This window comes from Tamandua tetradactyla, chromosome 21, assembly GCF_023851605.1.
Source record: "Tamandua tetradactyla isolate mTamTet1 chromosome 21, mTamTet1.pri, whole genome shotgun sequence".
Taxonomy (NCBI): Eukaryota; Metazoa; Chordata; class Mammalia; order Pilosa; family Myrmecophagidae; genus Tamandua; species Tamandua tetradactyla.
The window spans coordinates 41028077-41051354 of record NC_135347.1 but is presented as its reverse complement, the minus strand read 5'-3'; the positions used below and the strand labels follow the sequence as shown (position 1 = coordinate 41051354).

The following is a 23278-nucleotide window of genomic DNA, read 5'->3' as shown; positions in this document are numbered from 1 at the left end:
TTAATGCAATAAGAAGGCATTTGCATAGTACACTTAAGCCTCTTAAGTTTATATTGATTTAGTTTTCCTACAAGTTTCATATTGATTTATGTGGATTAAATTTACCTACTTTTCAGTAAACATTTTTTAAATGTTTGAGACATTTTTTGATACTTTTACACAAGTGTTGCTTGTTTATCTTTAACATAAAAGCTGAAGAAAACAGACTAGAACAATTTCAATATATGTATATGGGTTATCTTTTATATATATAAAAGACATATATATAAAGGGAGGAGGTGAAGAAGCACCTCTGGGCACCTGAGCAGCTCTTAGCTGAAAAGGACTACAGCAGCATGGCTACTTGCTCTTAAGACCAAACACTTAATCAGAGCCTGACTTGACACTTGACAAGTCGAAATCTCTATTGATTTGCAGCCTTGCCGCCTCAGAATGTACTTTTGGTGGGTGGAGCGATTGGCAGGTGGAAGAACTCAGAGTGGCTAAACACCGGGGCAGGAGTTGGTGGGGGCTTCACTTGGAAACAGATCACCAAAGGATTTTCCTCTTTATGGTGTCTTCTAGGGGATATGATCCTTCAGAAGCACAAAAGCAGCAAAACAGAGAAGAATAACACAATAAATGCAACATGATCAGAAAAAGAAAAACAAGGCTTCAATGCATGAGAACATGCAACTCTATGAAGCCAAGTCTATAGAGGACAGGATCAAGAAAAAAACTATTCATTTTATGTACACTAGATCTACTATAAGCAGTGAGTATTTAGAAAAAATGGGTATTTTTCAGACTGGTTTATGCAGTTTGACCATTTTCACTGTCTAAATCCTTTGATGTAAGCAGATTGATCAGTATCGCCACCTGAATTCTTTCCACATGCATGTGGATTCAGAGTGCTACAAGAACATAAAAAACAATCACATATGCACAGTCATTTCATGGATGATTGGCTAAAAATGGAATTTCTATCACAAGATAAAAAGATTAAAGTTATGTGGGTGGTGGTGGAAGTTGCGTATGTAGTTTCAAGGCTGCTCTAAAACAGATGATACTTTGGATACCTATGCCTGTTCTTTAACGCTTCCCCTAGGCAGCCGTGGATGGAAGATTTGGGGGCAGCATATCAGCAATACATGGAAGCGTCTCTGGGCTTCGGAAAGGGACTTTCAGGCCACAGCATTCTCAGAAGTTCTAAGAAGTCATTCCCAGTGGGAGGGACCACATTCGAAGAGGATTGACAGTTTAGACTGAAAACAGCTTTCAAAGAGACTAATCTTATAAAGTATTGCAAATGAATAAGGGCAACAGGAGTAGGTGTTCACCTGCCAGTCTCCGCCGTGCAAGATGAGAGCCTGTCTGTACTCACACATGCGCTGACTTAAAAAAAAAAATTCACATAAAAAACAACATCTTTGCTACGGAGACGTTTTTAACAAGTATTACAGAAAGAGCACCAGCTACCAAAAAGAGTTGCCAGGGCCAGAAGGAGCCATCAATCGAAACAGTTTACATTTCAAAGTTTTTCCAAGAAGAGTGAAAACGTCTCCCCTCCTTGATGGAAAACGGAGGAGCTATAGTAAAGAATCTATTCGCTGCCTTCTCGGTCAGGTTTTTGTCTCTGGGGTGGTCCTTTAACCCTTAGATTGATACCAATAGCTAGAGATAGAAATGTTCACACTTCCTGGGGCTTGTGCTCTGAGCAGCTTAGTAGGCTGTGGACTCAGGATAAAAATCCTCTTCCTTTTACGAGCTTCATGGTTCAGAAAGAAGTCTTCTCTCTCTGGGGCACTATTTGAGATGAATAGGTCACTTTTACTTCTATGCTCTGTACTTCCTGACATCACTTAATGCACAATTCTATATGTCTACCTTGGAATGTTTTTTCCCCCTTTGAGGTAATTCAGGAATTGACTCTTATTTGTCTCAGCTTTATTTACAATCTAGGAAATAAATGCTAACACTGCTACATTTTAAATAGGGTGTGTATTTGGGTTTTTTTCCCCCGTTTTAAAATTTCTTTTTTCTCAGTTGAAAGAAAAAAATCTGCACACTTTCCTTTGGCCCCAGAAATAAAAAGAACACTTCTAAAATCAGTAACAGTTTTCTAAAGGTGTATAGTCAAGATCTGTGCTTTTGTCTTTTAGCTTTTAATATTCTGCTTAATTTTTCCACGCTGTTTCTAAACATCAAATCCAATTTCCTAAGTCTATTAGAATCTGCTCTACATACTTCCATCCTTAGCTCTAGAAACAGGACGAATGGAAGCACTAGTCTAAGAAAAAAATTCAACTTCATAATTAAAACTTGGGTAAAGTAAATAAGCTCAGATAGTGGGAACCTTTTGTCAGTGACCCTTATCACTGACTTGTGTCCCATGAAGGTAGTTATTTGTCCATCTCCCCCTACACACACACACACACACACAAACACACCCTATGTCAACAATGCCACAACTAGATTTGATTGTGTTACCAAATTGCTTTGTCCAGTTTATGCAGCCAGAGTGAAGGCTCAGATGCCCTGATAACCCAGAGGTATTTCCATGACGGTTTCTTAGATTGCAATGTGGCTGACTATAAAAGGAAAAAACTGGAAGGACACACTCCTATTTTTGCCACATGTACAAATGCTGTTCATGTTTGCAAAAATTCCAGTCACTTTCTTGGATCGACTTATTGATATAATTTACACAATATCATCGAAAAATATTAGCCATTTCCATACCAAAATTCTTTGTAAATACCACTGGTTCTCAATGAACTCATACTGACCTCCTGGTCTGAGGCTGTCACTCTGTGATGTACATAATTCTCTCAGCACTGATCCATTACTTCTGCTCAGTGTTGGGGGTCAGGCCGACAGTGTAAAGTCAAAGATAATTAGCAGCCCTATCGATAACCAGCTCCAGGATTGCCGCCTAAGTGACAGGCCAGAAAAGCCAAGAAAAGAGGTAGCAATACAAAGTAGAGGGGAAGTGTCGCTATGTTCTATGATTCCAGCAGCTGCGATGGACTATCAGCATCACCAGGAGACCTCGTTGCATTAGCATAAATTCAAATGACAAATGCTCAGTGCTATTCAGAGACTCATTAATTTGCAATGGGTGCAGTGCTCATGACATATTAGTGCAAAATTCAAATGTCTTTGTAGCAATGTGAATTTTAGTTGTGAGACCAAAGTCGCTAAAATGAAAATGTGTGGGTTTTTTAGCAGTTTATTAAATTATGAACTGTGATGACTATATCCGTGCATCTTTTTAAGCAGATGAGGTCCAGCGGGCTCCAGCGGCAAATCGCCTGGTTTGTGTTGATATTTCCCTGTCAGACAATTTCCAAGCAGGCAGATACGATACTAGACTGTCTGCTCGCCCTGCTGCAGGCGGACTGAGAGCTCCCCCTTCTGGCAAAACGGCATTGCCACGCTCAAAGAAAACCCGGCCATTTAATTGTCTTCTTTCATATTTTTAACAACAGGTTTTGATGCAAAGAATTTCAGTGTCTGCCCAAAGCCAGAAGAAAATAATTTGATAGCATTGATTGCAAATGAGGGCGTATGATAATTTTCTACAAAAGGCGGAGAAGTCACCTTCAACTGAAGTTTGTCTTTTCTTGTGTCAAGTTTCTCTGAGACCTCATTTACAAATATCTTTATATAACCACTTGATTTATATATACCAACAATGTAAACAGCAAAATAACAAAACTTTCATATTCATGCTGCTTCCATGATAGTATAAACAAGCTTTAAAATAACATTCTATTGTATAAAGAAAAAAGTAAGCATATAAATAGAGCCTTTTAAACAAAGCAACCGAGTATTTATCATATTGTATCCAACTTGGTTGAATGAAATTATGAATATACCTGGACAAGAAATGTCTGATCATACCTTGTCAGATGGGCTAATTTTTCTCCTTTCCAATTATTTCAAGTTAGTCAAAGCAGATGTATCACTGCTGTCCCTTTAAAAACTGACATGTCACATATATATGAATAATGTCTCAGATTAACACAATAATGGGAGCAAAGAAGGTTAATTTTAGTCTGCAGTACTGATACAACCAAAATGTCAACACCTGCATTTCTCAGTACCCAGAGTTCATAGCCTCTAAGAAGTAGACTTAGATCCCTGTTTATACCACATATTTATAAAACTGTACATAAAGCATCTTTCGGCAGTAGATACAGCATACTGAACCGTATTTACATACCTCTGAGTGAATAGAAAAGTATGTCAACATTTGAAAGTTGCTTTTAGGAGAATAGAAAATCCACAAGTAAAAGATTTGTTCTTTGGCCATTTGATCTAACTAATCAATCTCCATCAGACTACCAGGGGTGTGCTTTAGCAGATTCCTATGCCAAAATGATATTTATCTCTTTTTAAAATATGGATGAATTATCTAATGTAAACAGAGGGGTTATGTCACCCATTATTGGTTATAGACTTTAGTACTTTCTGAGCATAGAGTTTATGGTAAACTCAGGGAGAAGGCATTCCATCGTACTATTAAATTACATTTTATAATATCATTGATGCTTGATGTCATCTTCAACAATTAAAAATAAAACCGTGGCAATCTATTCTATTTACTTGCAATTGAATCGGTCTTGAGTTATTTAACAGGCTCATTTTATTTTATAGTAACTGCTACAAGAAAGACACAGAGCTAATAAGGATTGAGAAGGATCACTGTACATTAAACATGTGGAAGTAGCATGTACCCGAGCAATAGCAGATTTGTCACTGTAACTGAATGTCTAGGTCTTCCTTTCCCCTAATGAAGTCTGCTTCAGCAAGTAATTAGAATCCCAGACTCACAGAATGTGGGAGCTACAAGGGCCATTGCCGGTTATCTCTCATTTTATGGATGCAAGAACCATCCCTTTACAGTTCTCCTTTGCAAACTGCTGTTATCCTATTTCTAACAATTTCCTTCAGTATAAAGAGGAAAGTGAACTTAAGTTAATGCTTATATTTTCCATATTGCTTTGCTATCTTTTCTTCAATACAGGGTTAATGCAATGCCTACATTGTGATTATTCTAGAAGGGGCAGAAAGGAAGGAAAGGCTTCAAAGAGCCAGATTGAGGCATTTAGGGATCCTTGACCCTGAAATGATTGTGACCCCCATCCCAACCTATGAAAATTCAAAGTAAAATGCAATATTAAACCATACCCCTTTGCAAAAGAGCTAAACAAAAGCCCTGAAGTTATTTCTCTCTCTCTCTCAATAGACCCTTAATCCCCAAATCTTTCCCACTCTAGGTGCTTTCCTTTCTCATTTCTTCTTCACATTTAAATAAAATATATATTATATAAAATATCATTGAAAGTCTTGAAAATTCTGAATCACAGTAACAAGTTTCATTGTGCTCTAAATTAAACTGGATTATTTAGTGTTTCAATCATCATTATACAAAATATCATGGAGTGGAAAGCATGGCATTTATTCAGGAAGAAAGTCTATAGGAATATGAGTCTTTTCTACAGTACAATAGAAGCCTACTTTTAAAAAAGAAAACTGAATTCTGTCCCTTAAAAAAAAAATCACTGTGTGACAAATATTGTAATCTAGAGATTAGTTGACAAAAACCGTATTAATGTTAATGACTAAAAGCTAGGCTCATGCCTCCTGTGGATACAAAGGCAGATGCAAAGTCTTTATCAACTCAGGTTATATGATCCACCAATGAATTCTTATTTATACCTTTCATTTCACAATATATGCACATTCACTATTTTTATCACTGAGTTTCAAAAAGCTAGATATTTTCTGTTATATTAAGCAAGTCTGTTTCACCTGTTTCTAAAATCTTCTCTCTGATATTTTTAAAACAGTTGTCTTAAACAGACTCTAGAAATGCAAAGGGGATGAAAACGAATATGTTTTGTCTCTTGGAGGAATCTTTATTAATGACTGTGTGAACATTCTTTGTACAATTAAATATGCTGCATCTACCCATAAAATTCTACGAAGAAGAACACTTTGTGTGTGTGTGTGAGCCAATCAGTAAATGTAATTTTAATAAGAAATACATATAATATGCATATTTAAAACGAAGAGAATACAGGTTTCTATCTGTCATTTCTAGAAAGATCTTATATTTCAGAGCTTCATAATGAACCTCCCTGGGGAAGATTTAATAAAGCAGGTGCTTTGGTATTGCAGACAGTTTTGCTTTTCTGTCTTTCTTTTTTCCTACCCTCAAGGGAAAAAAATCTCAAAGATTCGTGTTCCAGTATCAAGAATAAGTCTAGTAAAATATCATCCGAACTCTGCACGACCAAAGCTGATCCAGGTCTCCAATCTAACCCACTGTTCTTGACCGAGTTCATAAAGCACAGTATACCCTGTGACACATCATAGGTTAGAGCATTCTCTACCCACTCACTGCAAGAAGTATAAACCCCATTTAGAGTAACTGACAATTGCACAGTTTCAAATTTAAAGATGTATAAGATATGTGGGGAACATGAAAAGTCTGAAATAGGTTCAGTCCTGTTAATGCTTATAAAATATGTCACAGATCAGCTTTGTTCAGATTTTTTACCATGAAAAATCAATTTGGTGAGATTCAGGTTCATGGAATAACTAGGAAAGACCTTAAATAACCCTATTCTATCAGGTCTATAGATGAAAAATGGAATTTTAGAGAAATTAAATGACTTGCCCAAGGTTTTGCAGAGACTCTAGTTTAGAACTCAAGCCTGCAGACCCCACAGTCCAGCATCCTTTCCCCTGCTCTTTGTGTCTGATTTTTTTCTTTAGTAATTAAACAATTTAGAGAAGCTATACAGCATAATTTCACAATGAAGATAAAGCAGTTATATGACATCCAGGATTGTGCAGAATTTCACTTGTGCAAAATATCACTTGGCACTTAGTCATTACAGTCAAGTAGTATCATTATCTTTCAATTACAAAGAGCGATTTTAGTTCATTAGCAAAATAAAATGCTTGCAGAAGGTCCACAACAATTCTTCAGAGCTGCAATCTTCTAAATGTCAGAAGTGAAATGCATTTCAGACAAAAAAAAAATTCGACAAATGCATTTGAGGTTAAACCATAGCTGTGCAAACCTCATTCTCCTACATTATCATAGATCTGCTAAAAAGCATAATGCAAAGTTCTATAAAGGAAAATATGAGCCATTGCCTATTAATAATTGCCATTTCCCCCAATTGCTTGTTTTCAGCAGCTTTTCCAACAAAGATTTGGGTAACAGGATATTGTGTCATTTATAAAGCATTCTGGGTACAGACACAAGCTAAAACAAACAAGAAATTGCATAAAGGGAAAGCAAATAAGTGGCTAAGCCTTATAAGAGGATTACTACCTATAAGTAAAAACAATGACCAAAACACTATAGCTCTTAGGGATGGTAGGGACCTTATCAGCCCCTCTGCACTGAGGCTCGTTGCTATCCAAGGGAGCCTCAGCCAGCTAAGCAAAGCCAAAGACAAATGGGTAGAAGTGTAATTAGTCTAAGTTGATGATAATATTGTCTCAATAATATAGTGTTGGTGTTTCTAGGAAGAACTTATTTATAAAATATATATAAAGCAGTCACTCCTTAACATGTTCAATTTATTGGGAGGGCTATTATAAAGATTTTTTTTAATGATATGAATACTTCAGTGTTAAATTGTTAGAGTACCTAAAGCAGATATCTGGTCTTTGGTTTTCCAAGATATTTTAAATTGTAGTTGTACTTTTCTCTAAAGCAGGTAGTGGTGGCCTGCTTATATTATGAGGTAGCTACCTTTACATTCTAACCTGTAATGCTACTGGACTTGCAATAAATAGGATTTTTTCCCTATTTATATGGCCAGAAATTTAAAGCTAAGAAAGGTGAAGCTATTTAAATTGTGCTTTTATACATAATCCCTTTTCAATATGAATCAACTCTTTCCTAAATCTGGTTATGCAAATTAAATAATCCATTCCTCTTAATGATCACGCGTTGTGCGGGGCACAATCCCTCAAATTCTCAATTACGAGAAATTCAAGAAGTTTATCTTATTTAAACAGTTAGTGACCATGGTAGAAATATTAGAGCGAGTTCTCTGTGTGTCATACTGGACAAACACTGGTCATCACAGAGCGTGGACATTAAGTCAAAGCAGGCAAACAAGTAAACAGGAATGAGGAGTGCAAAAAGTTCTCAGATAAACATGAGGAAATGCCGGGTAAGAAGTCAAGATAACAGAAGCAAATGAGGCCTAACTCAAAGAAGGAGCCCTCAAATAAGGAAGCAAAGCTGGCCCAGAGCATAAACTCCTGGGGCGTATGTTATACCTTCACCTGGTGGGAGGGTGGGGCTGTAGCACCTCTGGGCCCAGCCATCAGGGCTTCAAGGAGAAGAAATGTGCATGTGGTTAAAAAGACTGGCATGAGAACCCACTGGAGAGCAACAAGGGCTCTACCTGACATTGCGGGACTAGAGTCATCCCTTTGAAAGTCCACCTGGATGTGCCCCAGCAAAGTCCCTGGTGCACAGAACAGCAGATCATAGAAGACCAGGGCTGAACAGCAGCAGACTGTGTCAATGAAGAGCAGACTCATGGCAGTGAAGGGAATAAAGCTGACACAGGGCTCATCTACGCTTGGGAATGCTATTGGGGAAGGGCTTCCTTTGGACTACATAATCCTTACAGTTCTTGGATAATTCTGCAAACCTCTTGCCTGCCCCCCAAGATACAATACTGTACCAATCTAGCATGTGGAGGCTTAAACCAGTTCTATTTAACCTAGCGAGGGAAAAACTAGGTAAACTGCCCTTGCAGACCGAGTCCTGGGCATTGTTTTATACAGAATACACAAGCACTGTATTTTGTTACTGTCTCTTCTGTTTTAAACATGTTACTGCTGATGATAACTGCCACGTGAGTGGAGGTAGCTGAGCACCCCACTGCACAACTCTCTATCTGTGCTGCATTTCTTTTACCTGCAAAGATGGTCATTCGGATTATGGGATTTCAGCTAAAGGCTTTGTACACAAAATGTGATATTGTTTATAATACCGCTCTTATACTTTATTGCATAAATGAATCCATGTTATTACAATCCTGATGGTCATATTATCCCGAAGTTATCATTACTTAGACATTTCAACAATACCCTATTGTTTTATGACATGGCTCCCAAGTGCTGCCCAGCATTCTTCACTGATAATCAGTGTTTGCAAAGAAAGCAGAACTAAGGAAATGCATTTAAACCAATGAAGAATTTAGCTAAGAATTGAAGGAAAAATGGCAACTCGGGGATTTAGAACACACTGGAGTGAGTGGGAATGAAGCTCTTCATCACCAGAAAATTTTGAAAGGAAAAATAACTGGCCCTCTCGAATAGCTTAGATATTCCGTTCAAAGGCAAGAACCCAGAAAAGACAGCTTCTTTTACGAATTCTTTTAAGGTTTAATTTCACAAGTGATACATGAATGTATTTGCAGTAAATTCTCAACATTACAAAGAAACCTAGTCCCACATCACCCAGATACAAATCAGAAGTAGATACTGTTGCTAATTACAAGTGCATTGTTCTCATCTATTTCCTGTGCACTTCTAAATATATATGGTGATTTGAAGCTGTTATGTACCCCAGAAAAGGCCATGTTCTTTTAAATCATTGCTGTGGGTGCAGATCTATTGTAGGGCAGATCTGTTGATTAGGTTATTTCAATTGAGGAGTTGTCCCAAGTTGGATCTTAATACTTTTATTGGAGTCCTTTATAAGTGGATAAAGGACACACGGAAAAAGCCAAGAGATTAAATTTAGAGAAGCACCTGGAAAAGCTGTGAGATGGAGCAGCCAGAAGCTGAAAGCATTAAAATCCAGGAGAGAAGGACAAGCAGACACCGGACATGTGACAGAGGTGTCCCAGATACTGGCAGGTTGTCTTCATAGTCCAGGTATTATCCCATGGATGCCTTGAGTTGGACATTTTTACAACCTCAGCACCTAAAATGTAAGCTAATAAATCCCCATTGTAAAAGCCAACCCATTTATGGTATGTTGCATTCCAGCAGCTTTAACAATCTGAAACATACACATAGAAAAAATACATAACTATCTTTATTTATAATTAGTACATCAGAATGTAGGGTTACTCCTTTTGTCTTACATGAATGGAGAAAAGATATCTTTCAACTCTAATATTACCTGATTTGATTAATTGCTCTGAGCAAAATTAAAACTTTCTTGGAACTATTAGCCTGAAAGTTAGCAATGAATTTTGCTTCTGAAATGGGTATTAGCAGAAGCTTTTCCTACCGAAGCAAGACACTCCTCCTTTAATAGCCCCCATCATGTCTTTTGCAGCCCACAGACAGATAGCATTTTATTTAGCTTCAGGCCCCGCTACAAAAAGCAACGTTATTCACACACAGTATCCATTATGAAACTTGTATCTGATGAACCTCAAAGTAAGTTTCTGGATCACTTACCGTTTTGGTTCAGTAACCCACTTTACTCATCTTTGCTTGTCATTGCTTGTTAAATTTGCAGCACACACACACTCATGCACACATAATCATGGAGAGAATTAAACTCTATGCCGTTCTTCCCTTAGGAGCCTAAAAAAAGGGAAAGAAAAACAGGAAAGTCAATATTCAATATAAGGAGTAGTTATTGGAGATATATATTTTTTACCCTTGGAGTTTGCTTAATAGAGATGGTTTTACAGAAAGTTTAAATAAGTGGGTCAATCCCTCTAAGACATCCTGAGATTTCTTTTCTTTTTTTTTTCAACTTTAGTATTTGGGGGCTGAGTCGATGTTTAGTTTGAAGTGAAAAGGTTTCAATAAATGCTTGGAAAGTATACTGGATGGCAGTGTTTAGCAATCTTGTTTTCTTTACATAATGTATCACACTAATGGACTACATTTTTCTTTGCTTTCTGCCGTTAACTCTGAAAATAAGCAAGCTACTGTCCAAATCAGAGCCAAAAACACCACAGGATTTCTGGCTGTGAAGGGACACTTCATGCACAAATGTGGGAAAGGAAAAAATTGATAAACAGCCAGTTGGGGAGTGTGAAGAGATTATTTTTATTTCATGGTGTTTTCAGTGTGTAGTATCTCGGATGTTCAAAATACATCACTGTGCCTGAAATTTTACAATCCCGGTAGTAGATATTATCCAACGTAGTAGAGTGTGAAGCCTCTGAAATGGGGACACTCTTCTTTCTCTCCTCTCCCTCTCTCTACTCCAAAACTAATAGGGTTAAAATACAGTTTTGCAGAAGTCAAGCTTAAGCATACTGGGATTTTAATGAATGGGTTCCTAAAACAGTAAAACAGATGTAGTGCCTCTGTGCTGTTCTCTCTTCCCAGATAATTTTATTTCTTTCCCAGTCAAAAGGGTCTGGTAGTTCAGGGTGATTTTTCTTTTGCTACTCATCATCTTTCCAACATTGAACACAAAACTATTATGTTCAGACCTCAAGGTTTATAATGATAGTGTCTGAACAAAACTGGAAAAAAAACAAACTTGAACAAATTACAATCTGCATTCCATTGTTGATCCTGCAGGAAAAAAATTTTATACACACATAATTTGCCTACTCTGGATCTCTGAAATGATAAAAATTAATTTTCTGACTGAAGTGCCCACCTGCAGCATTTTTGCAAGGTTTTCTGAAGTGTGATCTACATTTCTGTCTATATGAAGCATTACCTTCACTAGTCTCGTTTATTAGTTCATTCCTCGCATTGTCATTGCCTCTGATCATTTTAATAATTATGATCTTGACTTTTTATTATTATTTATAGACTTGCTAGTTTTATAGCACAGGAAACATTTCAAATTTAATAAAACAAAATCAGATTGTCTTATTTAATCAGTAAATAAGACACAGCACTCGAGAGTGTAAATGGGAAGTTAATTTGTTCTGCAGAATAAATGCCGCGATAATAGAAAGACAAAAATATTCAAAGTACTTTTAATAAAGGACAGAGTAGAGGAAATTTTCATCTGATATTCTGGAACGAAGGAACATGGAAATATAATCAATCGAGCCCTATATAACCATTATTAAAAGTTATTTTTTAATGTGTTTGAACATTTTGTACATACCCCTCTCCCATGAAAAAGCTATTTTGCATTAAGCAAAGAAAGGCTCACATATGAGGTCAAAAGGATTCGCATCTCTAGACTCTTTTCTCAGTTAATAATGAATAAATCTGTGAGTGAGAGTGAACCTTCTGAAGGGCAGCGAGTGGAGCTTCCGTGAGGCTAGAAAACAATCTGAATACACTGTCTGATCGCAATTTGTGGGGGTCACGTGGGATCACTCCCTTAGGTATTCCATGACCATTCGTTAGTTGGAAACAAGAAACCCCAGCATACGTCTTGTTTCTTAGCCCCTCTATCCAAGAAAGACCAAAGCAAATTACAGTATTCCAATTTAATTTTGGAAGCTAGTCAGTGTTCGACTTAAACATCTGAAATAATATTGGTAAAATAGTCAGAATCACAGACCCCTATCTGTTAGCTTTCCATGTGGTTCTTCTGTTCCCATGCAAAAGGGGGTTATTTCTAGTAAATAAACCATGCCGGGGTGGGGGGAGGAATTAAAATGATTTCATAAAGATAAGAATTATGCTTCTAAGGAGAGAAAGCAAAAAAGTAGCTTATCAGAAGATTTTTATTTATTTATTTTTGGCATGGGCAGGCACTGGGAATCGAACCCGGGTCTCGGGCATGGCAGGTGAGAACGCCGCCTGCTGAGCCACCATGGCCTGCCCTCATAAGGGGTTTTAAGACGGTTTCTTTTTGTATTAGCAGTTTTGTATCATGAACAAGGGAACTACTTGTTTTTGAGATATGGAAAGATCAGCCTCCGAAGTATGCTAGTGTTTGACAAACAAAAAAATAAAGAACATGATAACCTCTTCGTTTGTAGATCTTGAATATTGGTCTTAAAAGAAACTTCAGAAACAAGAGGAACTCAGTAGCAATAAAAGAAGGGTAGAACCCAAAGAAAATTTTAACCAAAAAATCTTGCCAGATTTCCAACTTAGTTTTATTGAATAGACACATCCATGAAGTGGTGGGGTATTTGTGTCTGCCTAATTTGGGAGCAAGTAGTCAAATGTACCTCTACTAAGCCTTAAAAATTGATATACATCTTTAGGCCTCAACTTTTTGAGAAAATGGACCAATACATAGATGTTCACTCCCAACTCCTTCTCTTTGTAACTGTCTTGAGAATTCTAAAAATGTCTTGCCCATAAAATTTAACTTTTTCTTCAAAAATTAAATATAGAACTACTATAAGACCCAAAAATCCCATTCCTAGATCATACCCCAAAGATATGAAAATGCAGGTATTCAAACAAAAGCTTGTACAAGAATGTTTACAGTAGCACTATTCACAAAAGCCAAAAGGTAGAGACGACCCAAAGGTCCATCAACTGCTGAATGGATAAACAAAATACAGTATATCCATACTATGGAAAATGATTTAGCCATAAAAAGGAATGAAGTACTGATATATACTACAAGCTGAATCAACCTTGAAAACATTATGCTAAAGGATAGAAGTCAGACACAAAAGGCCCCATACTGTATGATTCCATTTATATGAAATATGCAGAATAGGCAATCCCATAGACACAAACTAAGCAATTTAGTGGTTACTAGGGTTTGGGGGTGGGGGGGAAGCAGGAGTGGGGAGTGGCTATTTAATAGATACAGGATTTCCTTTTGGGGTGATGAAAATGTTCTGGAACTAGGTAGTGATGATGGTTGTACCACATTATGAATGTACTAAAAGGCATGGAATTTTAGGCTTTAAAATGGTTAGAACAGGAATTTTACATAATGTGAATCTGACCTCAAATTAGGAAAAAAAAAACAAAGAAAACTAGTTCCAGTGCATGTGATCTGACCCAAAAAGCCCTCGGGATTGGCTTTTCTGATTCAGGTGAGCTGGGAAGCCACGTCTCCTAAAGCGATCCCAGTCAGTGCACTGTTTTTAATTTGAGTCAAGTTCCTGAAGCAGCGTCTCAGTGTCTAAGTCACCTCTCTTAAAATACAGTAATTGTGATCCTAAGGAAAAGGACCCTGATATGTTGACTTTCATTAGTCATTTTAACAATGTGCACTTTTAAGAGACCTAGTTTTTAGAATATTTATCTTTTCAAGTTCAGGATTTTCAACCTTTTACATCTCTGGCCATTAACTGTAGGACATTTTACAGAGGAGATGGTGAATTGGATTCCTGATGGGATAACTACACACTGAGTTTCCTGGAAGATTTCTGGCTTACATCTCTTGACCTGGCATAATTATTGACAGTAACCCTACCACTCGCAAAAATGTCTCCGTTTGGATGATAAATTTTATGGTCTTCATACTTCAAGGAAACCACTACTAAAACTGTCCTGTCTAATCTATCCAATAAGAATCATTTTCTGCCAGCTTTGATCCAGTTCCATGACATGCTAGATTTGATTTTTCTTGATCTGTGCATACCCTTCACCAAAGTATACACAGCGTGTTTGAACACATGGTCTCGTTTTACGATATTTTGCTTATTTATTTTCATACCCTAAAGTAGAGCTAATCATTTGTAGAAACCAAAATGTTAAGAATGATGGCATATCAGATGATGCCACTTCAAACTTCCCTGCAGGTCATGCTTTTAAAAATGTATTAATACAAAAAGAAAATATCTTACATTCATTATGGACAGACCCTAGTGTTATCAAATGGTAGTTTACAAGCTAAATTTTAATAAACTTCACTCACAGCTACTTTCGCAGACCAAGCACTGTAGAAAATTGCATTGTTAGCTCTCTATGCTTCCCAGTATCTATTTAGGTAAAAAGCTAAGCCACCTTTATTCAAAGCGTGTGCTCCCTCAAAACTTTTGATTGCTTATGGTTGATCAGAGTGCCATCTTTACACCTAGCAGCCTTTCAGCTTTAGCTCCCAGCTTTTCCACTAATTCAGTTCAAATACCTAAGAAGGAGAATCTAATTAGTCCAACTTCTCTTGTTGTATTAGCTAAGGCCAAAAGTCACTGGACCTTCTATGGAATAACTACTCTTGTATCACACCCCCTACTTCCTTTCCATCCCAACCCCAAGACCAACTGTTTGGGCCAGAAAAGAAGGGCTAGGTCATGTAGTAGAGTTAGACTCCACACCCCCTCCTCGTTAGCAGGGGTGTCAAGCAAAACTGTCATCCTCAGACTGAGAGATTTGCTACGCCCAGCTGGGGCCATTTTTATTTTGCATTTTACTCTCGTTCATTTCAGTCCATTTCTGTACAACTAGCTCTGTTAAACATATGACTGCAAAACGATCTATCTTTTTAATAAAAACTAATTCCCTGCCCTCAAAGAGCCTGTATTCAAGTAAGGGCATCCTCAATACTCCCATTCTCCTTCAGTTTCTTAAGTTTTCACATGAATAACTCATTCAGAGACTTGAGGAAAATAACAAGAGTACAACTCTAGAAAGCTTCTCTGAGCAGAAAAAATCCCTTGACATTTAACATCTTAAGAAAATATCTTTCTTATCTCTCAGGTCTCCTAAATGAGCCTTTGGAATTCTCCTACTTGTCTGTGTGAGCAGTCAATCAGGGATTTGGCCAGCAGTGGAGGTCGAGGGGAGTAGATGTGTAATAAGCAGACGGCAGCATCTGGAGCGAGTACAGAAAATAATCTTATGCTTATCATTAAAAAGTCGCATGTGTTGGCTATCTTTTGTTCTCTTCCTATGTTCCCATTAACATCATTTTGGAAGGTGAGGGTGTTAGGGACAGGAGACAAGAGGAAAGATACAAGACAAGGAAAGGGGAGAAGTAGATAAACAGCCCGACATCCAAGAATATGGAGATTTTCCCATATCTGAGAAGCAAAAAAATGTCCTCTTAAGAAAATTTAACACTTTCACATGTATGATTAATTTATTAACACTTTTTAAAAAAATAGTGGTATAAACTCTAGTAAATCCCAGGTAGAGGATTTTGTTTTCAGGCGCAGCACGTGCAAACATTCCTCACGTTATGGATTACGTCCCTAGAATGGGAGCTATGAAATGAAATTGTATAACTGGATCTAGATTTTAAAATAAAAGCAGCATATAACTAGGCATGGGGGGGGGTAATAATCCCAACTGTCTGATAATAAACATTTTATAGATAAGGCAACAAAAAGCCAGTTCTTCAGAAAAAAAAAAGAAAGATGTTTCTTTTAAACTTGTACAGAATAAAACCCTGAAAGTGATTTAAAATTCAAAACCCAAGTTTGAATCTCACCACTATCATTTTCCAGCCATATGACTTTCGGCAAATTGCCCTCTCAATCTCAGTTTCCTTGTCTGTAAATGTGGAATAATAATGATATCTATTTCATAGCACCATTTTGAAAGATAAATTAGGTGGTCCATGTAAGGACTCAGCAATTCCTGACAAAGAGTACGTACTCAATAAAAGTTAGTTGTTATTATTACATGTAATTATTAATAAACAAGGTCCTGTCTTGCCACTGCTCTTGTAAACTGGCCTGGTTCATCAAAGCATTTTGCAGTACAGAAACCCTTAAAAAAAAAACGCTTGCTAATCCTGTCGTATAGAAGCTCCTTCTTTAGCTCCAGCCCCTATTCTGGTCCAACTATGCGACAGCCCGAGTTGGCTGTTTTCCCCATACCATTTCCACCATCTCAGCGAAAGGATTCGCGTGACTGTAATCAATCATCCAAAATTATATTTAATGCAATCCAATATGACTGTTTAAAATATGTCTTCATACTTCATCCCTTAATTTAACTGAATCCTGAATCCTCCCCAGCTGAAAACTGATCATTCCTGAGTTCTCCTCATCACCGAAAACTATTTTCCCAAAATTTTAGGTGTCGATAGCACTCTTTTTCCATGCCCTAAATTCAATCCATCAGCAAGTTTTATCACCCCAACTTCAAAATACTTTCTGAATCTTTTCCCTTTTATCTCCACTACTAATGCTTTTGTCAGCTGGTTCTCAAAGTGTGGTCCCCGGACACCAGCAGGAGCTGATTCAGTTTGTTCTGTTCAGTTCTTCTGAATCAGACCCTGGTGGGGGTGGGGGTGGGGTGGGGGAAGGGCAGGGAGGGGCATCAATCTGTAGCTTAACAAGCCCCACTGGTGAATGTGATGAACGCTCCAGTTTGAGAACCACTGCCAAAGACCATCATCTCTCTCACTAAAATACGGTAACAGTTCCTGACTTTCTCCTTGCTTCTACTGCTGTTCCCCTACAATCCATTTTCCAAACAGCAGCAAGAATACTATGTTTTTACTTAAAATATTCCAACGAGCTTCCATTTCCATTAAGCTAATTTCCATTTTCCTTACTCTGGCTTAAAAATTCCTACTTAGCCTGGCTACTTTCTGCTTCTCCAACCCCATCTCTCTCCTGCTTCTTCCATGCTTGGTGACGCAGGCTTTCTTTGCCTTCCTTGAACATATCAATCTGATTTCAACCATTGGACCTCTGTGAGAGCATGTCCCACTGCTGGGATCACTGTGTTCGACCTAGCACAGCTTCAATGTTTGCTCCCTAGAGAGGTTTCCCCATTATGTTCCATATAAAGCAGCTTCTGTGATCCAGTAACTAGCCGCGATCCAAAAGCCTACATTTATTCTCTACATACCACTTATGGTAACTGCACAGTTTCCTTATTTGCTAATTTGAGAATGTATTTTCTTTCTTCTCCAATAACTTGAGAGTGAGGACCTTATCCATTGTGATCACCCTTATATTCCCAGACACTAGAATAATCACTGGCATATAAAAAGTGCTTAAGAAATATTTGATTGATTGATTAATTAAAAGAAAGCAACAGAGGAGCAGATACTTTCAACAGTGCCAGGAAATATTAAAAGTATTCTTTGAGGAGATTGTGTGTAAGTGACTCTGAAAGAAGTTAGGGTAGAACAGTTGATCAAAACTAAGCTTGGAATCAGATCAAGCAGTGTTCAAAGCCCAACTGTACTTCTTGCAAGGTACATGATCTATAACAAGTCTGTCTTTTTTTCCAACCTGTTCAGTATCTTCCTCTTAGGGTTGTTGTTGGTATTAAAGAAAATGATACAATGAGGAACATGGTATATAGGAGATTTGGAGCCCCTTGTAAAAATGTTATATATTACAGAAATAGTCCCAGACTTATGCACCTGCACAGCTGCAGCCTCCCCGCTGCCCGGCGCCCACGCATTCGTGCACTGACTTCTTGACCCCAGCACCCCAACTTCCCGCCCCACAAACGTGCAAACTTGCCCCACTCCCGAGCGCAAACACCCTGCTCCCACAACTGGTAGGTGCTCACGGGCGAATCTGTGCTACATAGTCCCTGCCCTGCATAGGTGTGCATATTTGCTTCAACCCCGGGCACACCTGCTCCAACCCCGCCCACACCTGCTCCAACCCCGCCCGCACATGCGCACCCCCGCCAAAGCACCGCCCTCCCGACGCCGCCACACCCTGACCAGCTCCCCGTAGCCCTGGTAACCTGTGACCACCCTACCACACTTAAAAAAAAAATTTTTTTTTAAATTTTATATTGCAGAAACAACAAAACTTCTAAAATAAATGTAATGCTAGTGTTAATGTAATGCTAATGTAAATCAAAATGATGCAAAGAAAACATTCATTTATAATAATCTCTAAAAACAATTTCACCTTGTCATTTTCCCTTTTATATGTACGTAGCATATTTTTATATAATGATAATCATAAAGTAGATGCAATTTTGTAATTTCTTGACTTTTTGAAAACCCACTTCAGAGATGTCTCTTTCTCTACTTCCGTTTTAAAGTTTCCCTCAAGCAGAGAGAAGTGATCAAGTTGCTGGTTTCTTTTGCCTTTGAAACGAGAAATTTTACTGCCTACTTGAACTGCAATCTCTATATTAGTAATTTCATGGTGTACCCTGATATTATGAATCTTATGTCTTTTAAATGCATGAATCAACACTTATTTGAACTAAAAATTGCAAGACTTTGATCATTTCCCATACTTTGTCTATAAAAAACTGCTCTAGGTTTTGACTTGAATACTGGTCTACCCGATGACATGCATCTCTGTTTGATCACAAATCTACAGAATTAAAAAGATTTTGCTCTCTTTGGAGTAACATTTGTAACAAGGCACGTCACGTATCTCAGAGACAGTGAAAGGTAAATACACAATGACTGTTGCGGCTCAGGAGATGCCCTCGTGGGGTAAGTTGTGGGAGAGCCTATGCTCTACTCTAAGTGTCCTGAAGGGATGTCATGGTTGTGGTGAGAGAAGCACATTAATGGAGAGATTTTCTGCTGACCTACAGACATGGTCCAGAACCTCAGCCCAAGCCTCTCCCTTCCTCTCCTTTCCAGGACCCCAGCTTCCTGTTCCACAAGGTAAGACAAGGTGGGAAGACAGGAAGAAGAAAAAGATTTTTGCTTGAAGACCTCAAACCTCTTCCTTTTTTTATTTTGCTCTTAACTTACTCCTGACTAGTCTCTAGGTTAAAATCTACTATTACAAAGGGACCCAAAGGGTCATCTCTTCAAAACCAAGGGAAGCACAAATACAATGAAGAAACCCTCCAGATCTAAAATTCTTCTTGTGATTCACCATTGCCTCAAGATAAAATCCAAACTTTTCAGGGCTCCACTTAGGGCCTTTCATGACCGGAACTATTCACTCCTCCAACTTCACTTCTCATTTCTGTTCACTCAACACTCCAAACAAATGCGAACACAGAGGATGTAGTTCCTTGAATGGACAATACTGCAGCTCACCTTTGGGCCTTGGTACCTACATGCTTCTCTTTACCACAAACTTGTCCTTTTGCCTTGAATTTCCTTAATCCCTCCCACAAACTTGCCCTTCAAGACTCAGCCTTAAAAATTACTTCCCCCCAAGAAGCCTGTCCTAAATGAGTTTTGTGTCCCTCCTAAATATCCCCACAGCACCCTGTTTTTATACTTATCAAGGTAAATTGCCTGTTTACTTTTTGCCTCTCCAATTCGACTGTGACCGCCCTGAAAGATGACACAATGTCTTCCTTCTTTATTCATCCATTCTCTAAATTGAGAGCTTTCTTTATAGTAATGAATAAAAATAAAGCCCTTGTCCCCCAGAAGCTTATAAGCTTAATTATGTTTGTCTTTCTGGCATTAAGCAAAAAACCCAGCACATAGCAAGCACTCAGTAGATGGGTAGAGAGAAGAGTTTTGGTGGATAACAGTTGTTCTTGTCATTCTCATTGATTAGAAAACCTCTGAGAACAACCTTGCCCAGGGCATGAGAGCTGTGAATATTTACTTTTTTGTCATTTTTTTTTGTGATTATTATAAAGTATATTAAGTGTATAAAATTTGAAGAAAATAGTAAAAGAGCATAAAGAAGGAACAGAAAATCAGCTTAAAGTGCCCAAGAACCCTTTAATATGTTGACACATTTCCTTCCCATTTTTCTTGTGCGTATCTACATGTATGTAGACATTTTTTTAGTGCTTTATTGAGATGTAATTCATCTACCACACAATTCACCCATTTAAAGTGAACAATTCATGTCTTTTAGCGTGTTCACAGGGCTATGCAACCATTGTCAAAAGAAACCCCAAATCTATTAGGAATCACTCCCCATTTCCCTCAACACCCCACCCCCTCCCCCCCAGTCCTAGGCATCCGCTAATCTACTTTCTAAATTGATGGATTTGCCTATTCTGGACATTTCATATAAGTGGAATCATACAATATGTGGTTTTCTTGAGACTGGTTTCTTTTATTTAGCATAATGTTCTCAAAGTTTACCGTGTACTTGATTCCTTTTCAAAGCTGAATAATATGCCATTGTATGTAGTTTTCCATTCATCAGTTGATGGACAGTTGGGTTCTTTTCACTTTTGTAGCTATTAGAAATAATGCTATTATGAACATTCATGTACAAGTTTTTGTATGGAGGTATTTTTTCATTTCTCTTAGACATACCTAGCAACAGCATTGCTGGGTCATATGGTAACTTTGTGATTAACATTTTGAGGAACTGCCAAATTGTTTTCCAAAGTGGCTGCACCATTTTATATTTCCACCAGCAATGCATGAGAGTCCAATTTCTCCTATACTTTTAAAATTAAGATCACACTGTATATAGTTTCATGCTCTGCTTTACAACTTCAAGAACATTTGTCCATAAACTGTACATTCTTTTAAAAGAATTTTAACTAACTAAACAATAAACTATTGAAAAATTCCATATGAAAATAACATTTCATGAGCACGATCCTAAAGTTAAGAAACTTTTTCCTTAAGATACATTATTTGCAAATTTCCTTTAAAATTCATTTTGTTGTGTTAGCTACATACCCTTCACGTCAAAGTGTGGATAAAAGTGTCTTTCTGAAATTTCTCACCTGCATCTACTTGCAATCTGGAAGAACAGACTTCACACTCTTTCAAAAGATATTTAAATTTTCTGTGCAGCTCAACTGTTGTTGTCTCTAACTCCATTTCTATGCTAGAGAAAATGATGCCTTTTACGCCATTGACTGCCTGTATAATATTGAAAGTTTTCATTTGAACCGATGAAGGAGGGGCGGTGAGTCTACAGTTAGTTTTCTTGGAAGCTTCCATTAAGCAAAAACTTTAGATTTTCAAACAAAACTAATTGGAACCCTGAAGCAGATGGGAAAGTCTGAAATTTCGGAACACCTCGGCGACCTCATTACAAGCATAATGGAGGAGGCAACGATGGAGTTAATTAGAAGAGAGGCAAGAAAAAGATGAAATGAGTACAAAAACAAAATGTAACCCAGAGAAAGGGAGGCATTCAGCAAGAAATAGAATATGCTGATCTCTGCAAAACTATTCAGAACCGAGGGAGATGGGAGCTAGAATCAAACAAAAGGAATCTAAACCAGGTGGCCACTGAGGATGAAAAGTCTGTAGAAAACAAAAAGAGCAGGCACCTGGGGAGGAATTACCAGATATCTGCATCAGGCTTTTGGAAAATACAGGCTTAGTAGCCAGAGGAGTCATTCTTACTTGGGCAACACTAATTGTGTACCTGTATATGCCAATGGATAAAAATGGTGGGTTTCTTAGTGATATGAACGGGCGTTAGTCCAAAGTTAGCCTCTGCTACTTAAGACCACGTTAAACAGTTGACATTATTAGTATTTTCCTGTGTAAGCAGCATTACTCTTATAATATCAGAGCATATAAGACTGAAAAATACCTCTAAGAATCAATAATTATTTTCACAAGCAGTATTTATCTTTCAGATATAAGCTGCAGAACACAGTACATTTAAAACTGTGTTCATAAAAAGACACTTCATATATGCAGTTTGTCCATTTATCTATGGCTCACTCTTGTTTTGAAAAAGAGAACTCACACGTAGAGGTGTATGGCAAACAAAGAGTACTATGCTATCTGATCCAAATGCAATAATACTACTTGTGTAGTCTGGTGGCTTGGATTGTGAGGAACAAGTGGAGAAGGGATCGGGAAAATTTCAGTCAATATATTTCAAGTTTTAGCATGTTGAGCCTAAAATCTTCAGAATTAAAAAGATGGGCAGGTTACAATGAGCACACAGACTAGAAATTTTCTACTGATTTCTTTATTTATATTTATATTTATCTTATATTTTAAATAATCCACGTCTATATGCTGAAACCATAAAATATGATTTGCTATGATTCACCTTAATATCACAAAGGAGGTAGATTTAAGATTCCAAGCCCTCAGTTGTGCAACCCTTGGGAGATGGCCGAACAAGCATCAAATTTGACTGACCAGTCAGTTTTGCTAGTCATACAGCTCTCTGTACATCAAGAACGTAAGAGTTCTTTTAGCTCATGATCGTTACGTAAATAACACAGACGGTGCAATTCTCACACATACCATACTTTGAACTTTTCAGTCATATTCAATTGCAAAGCTCAATGAAATGTTAATGCTACAAAGTTCCCTTACAGCACAAAGGAAGAAATGAAAATTTGAAATAAAAACAGAGAGAAGGATCAAATTATTTTGAATGTAGTTTTTGGAAAGTTGTTGCCAAATGAGAGAAAGGAATTTCTTCAGAATTTATACTAAGAATTTATACTAAGCCTAAATCATTTACCCACTTAGGTCAATTTCCTAGTCAGTCTGACTCTCCTAATAAATCAGAACCTCATTTTTTTCAATCATAGTCTTTCGAGTTCACTGATCTCTTTAGTTGCTTCACCCCAAAACCTTCCAATGATCTGCCATGCCAATTCCAAAGCCTAAAATCCTAAATGCAATTATTCA

General features: G+C 37.6%; 1 long non-coding RNA gene across 1 annotated transcript in view; it reads right to left on the bottom strand.

Moving 5' to 3' along the window:
- LOC143665344 (uncharacterized) overlaps positions 1 to 23278 on the bottom strand; it is a 187914-nt gene that overhangs the window by 88033 nt on the left and 76603 nt on the right. Inside the window, exon 2 of the long non-coding RNA XR_013166894.1 lies at positions 10447 to 10575. This is a non-coding gene — a long non-coding RNA (uncharacterized LOC143665344). The remainder of the gene's footprint in view (positions 1 to 10446; positions 10576 to 23278) is intronic.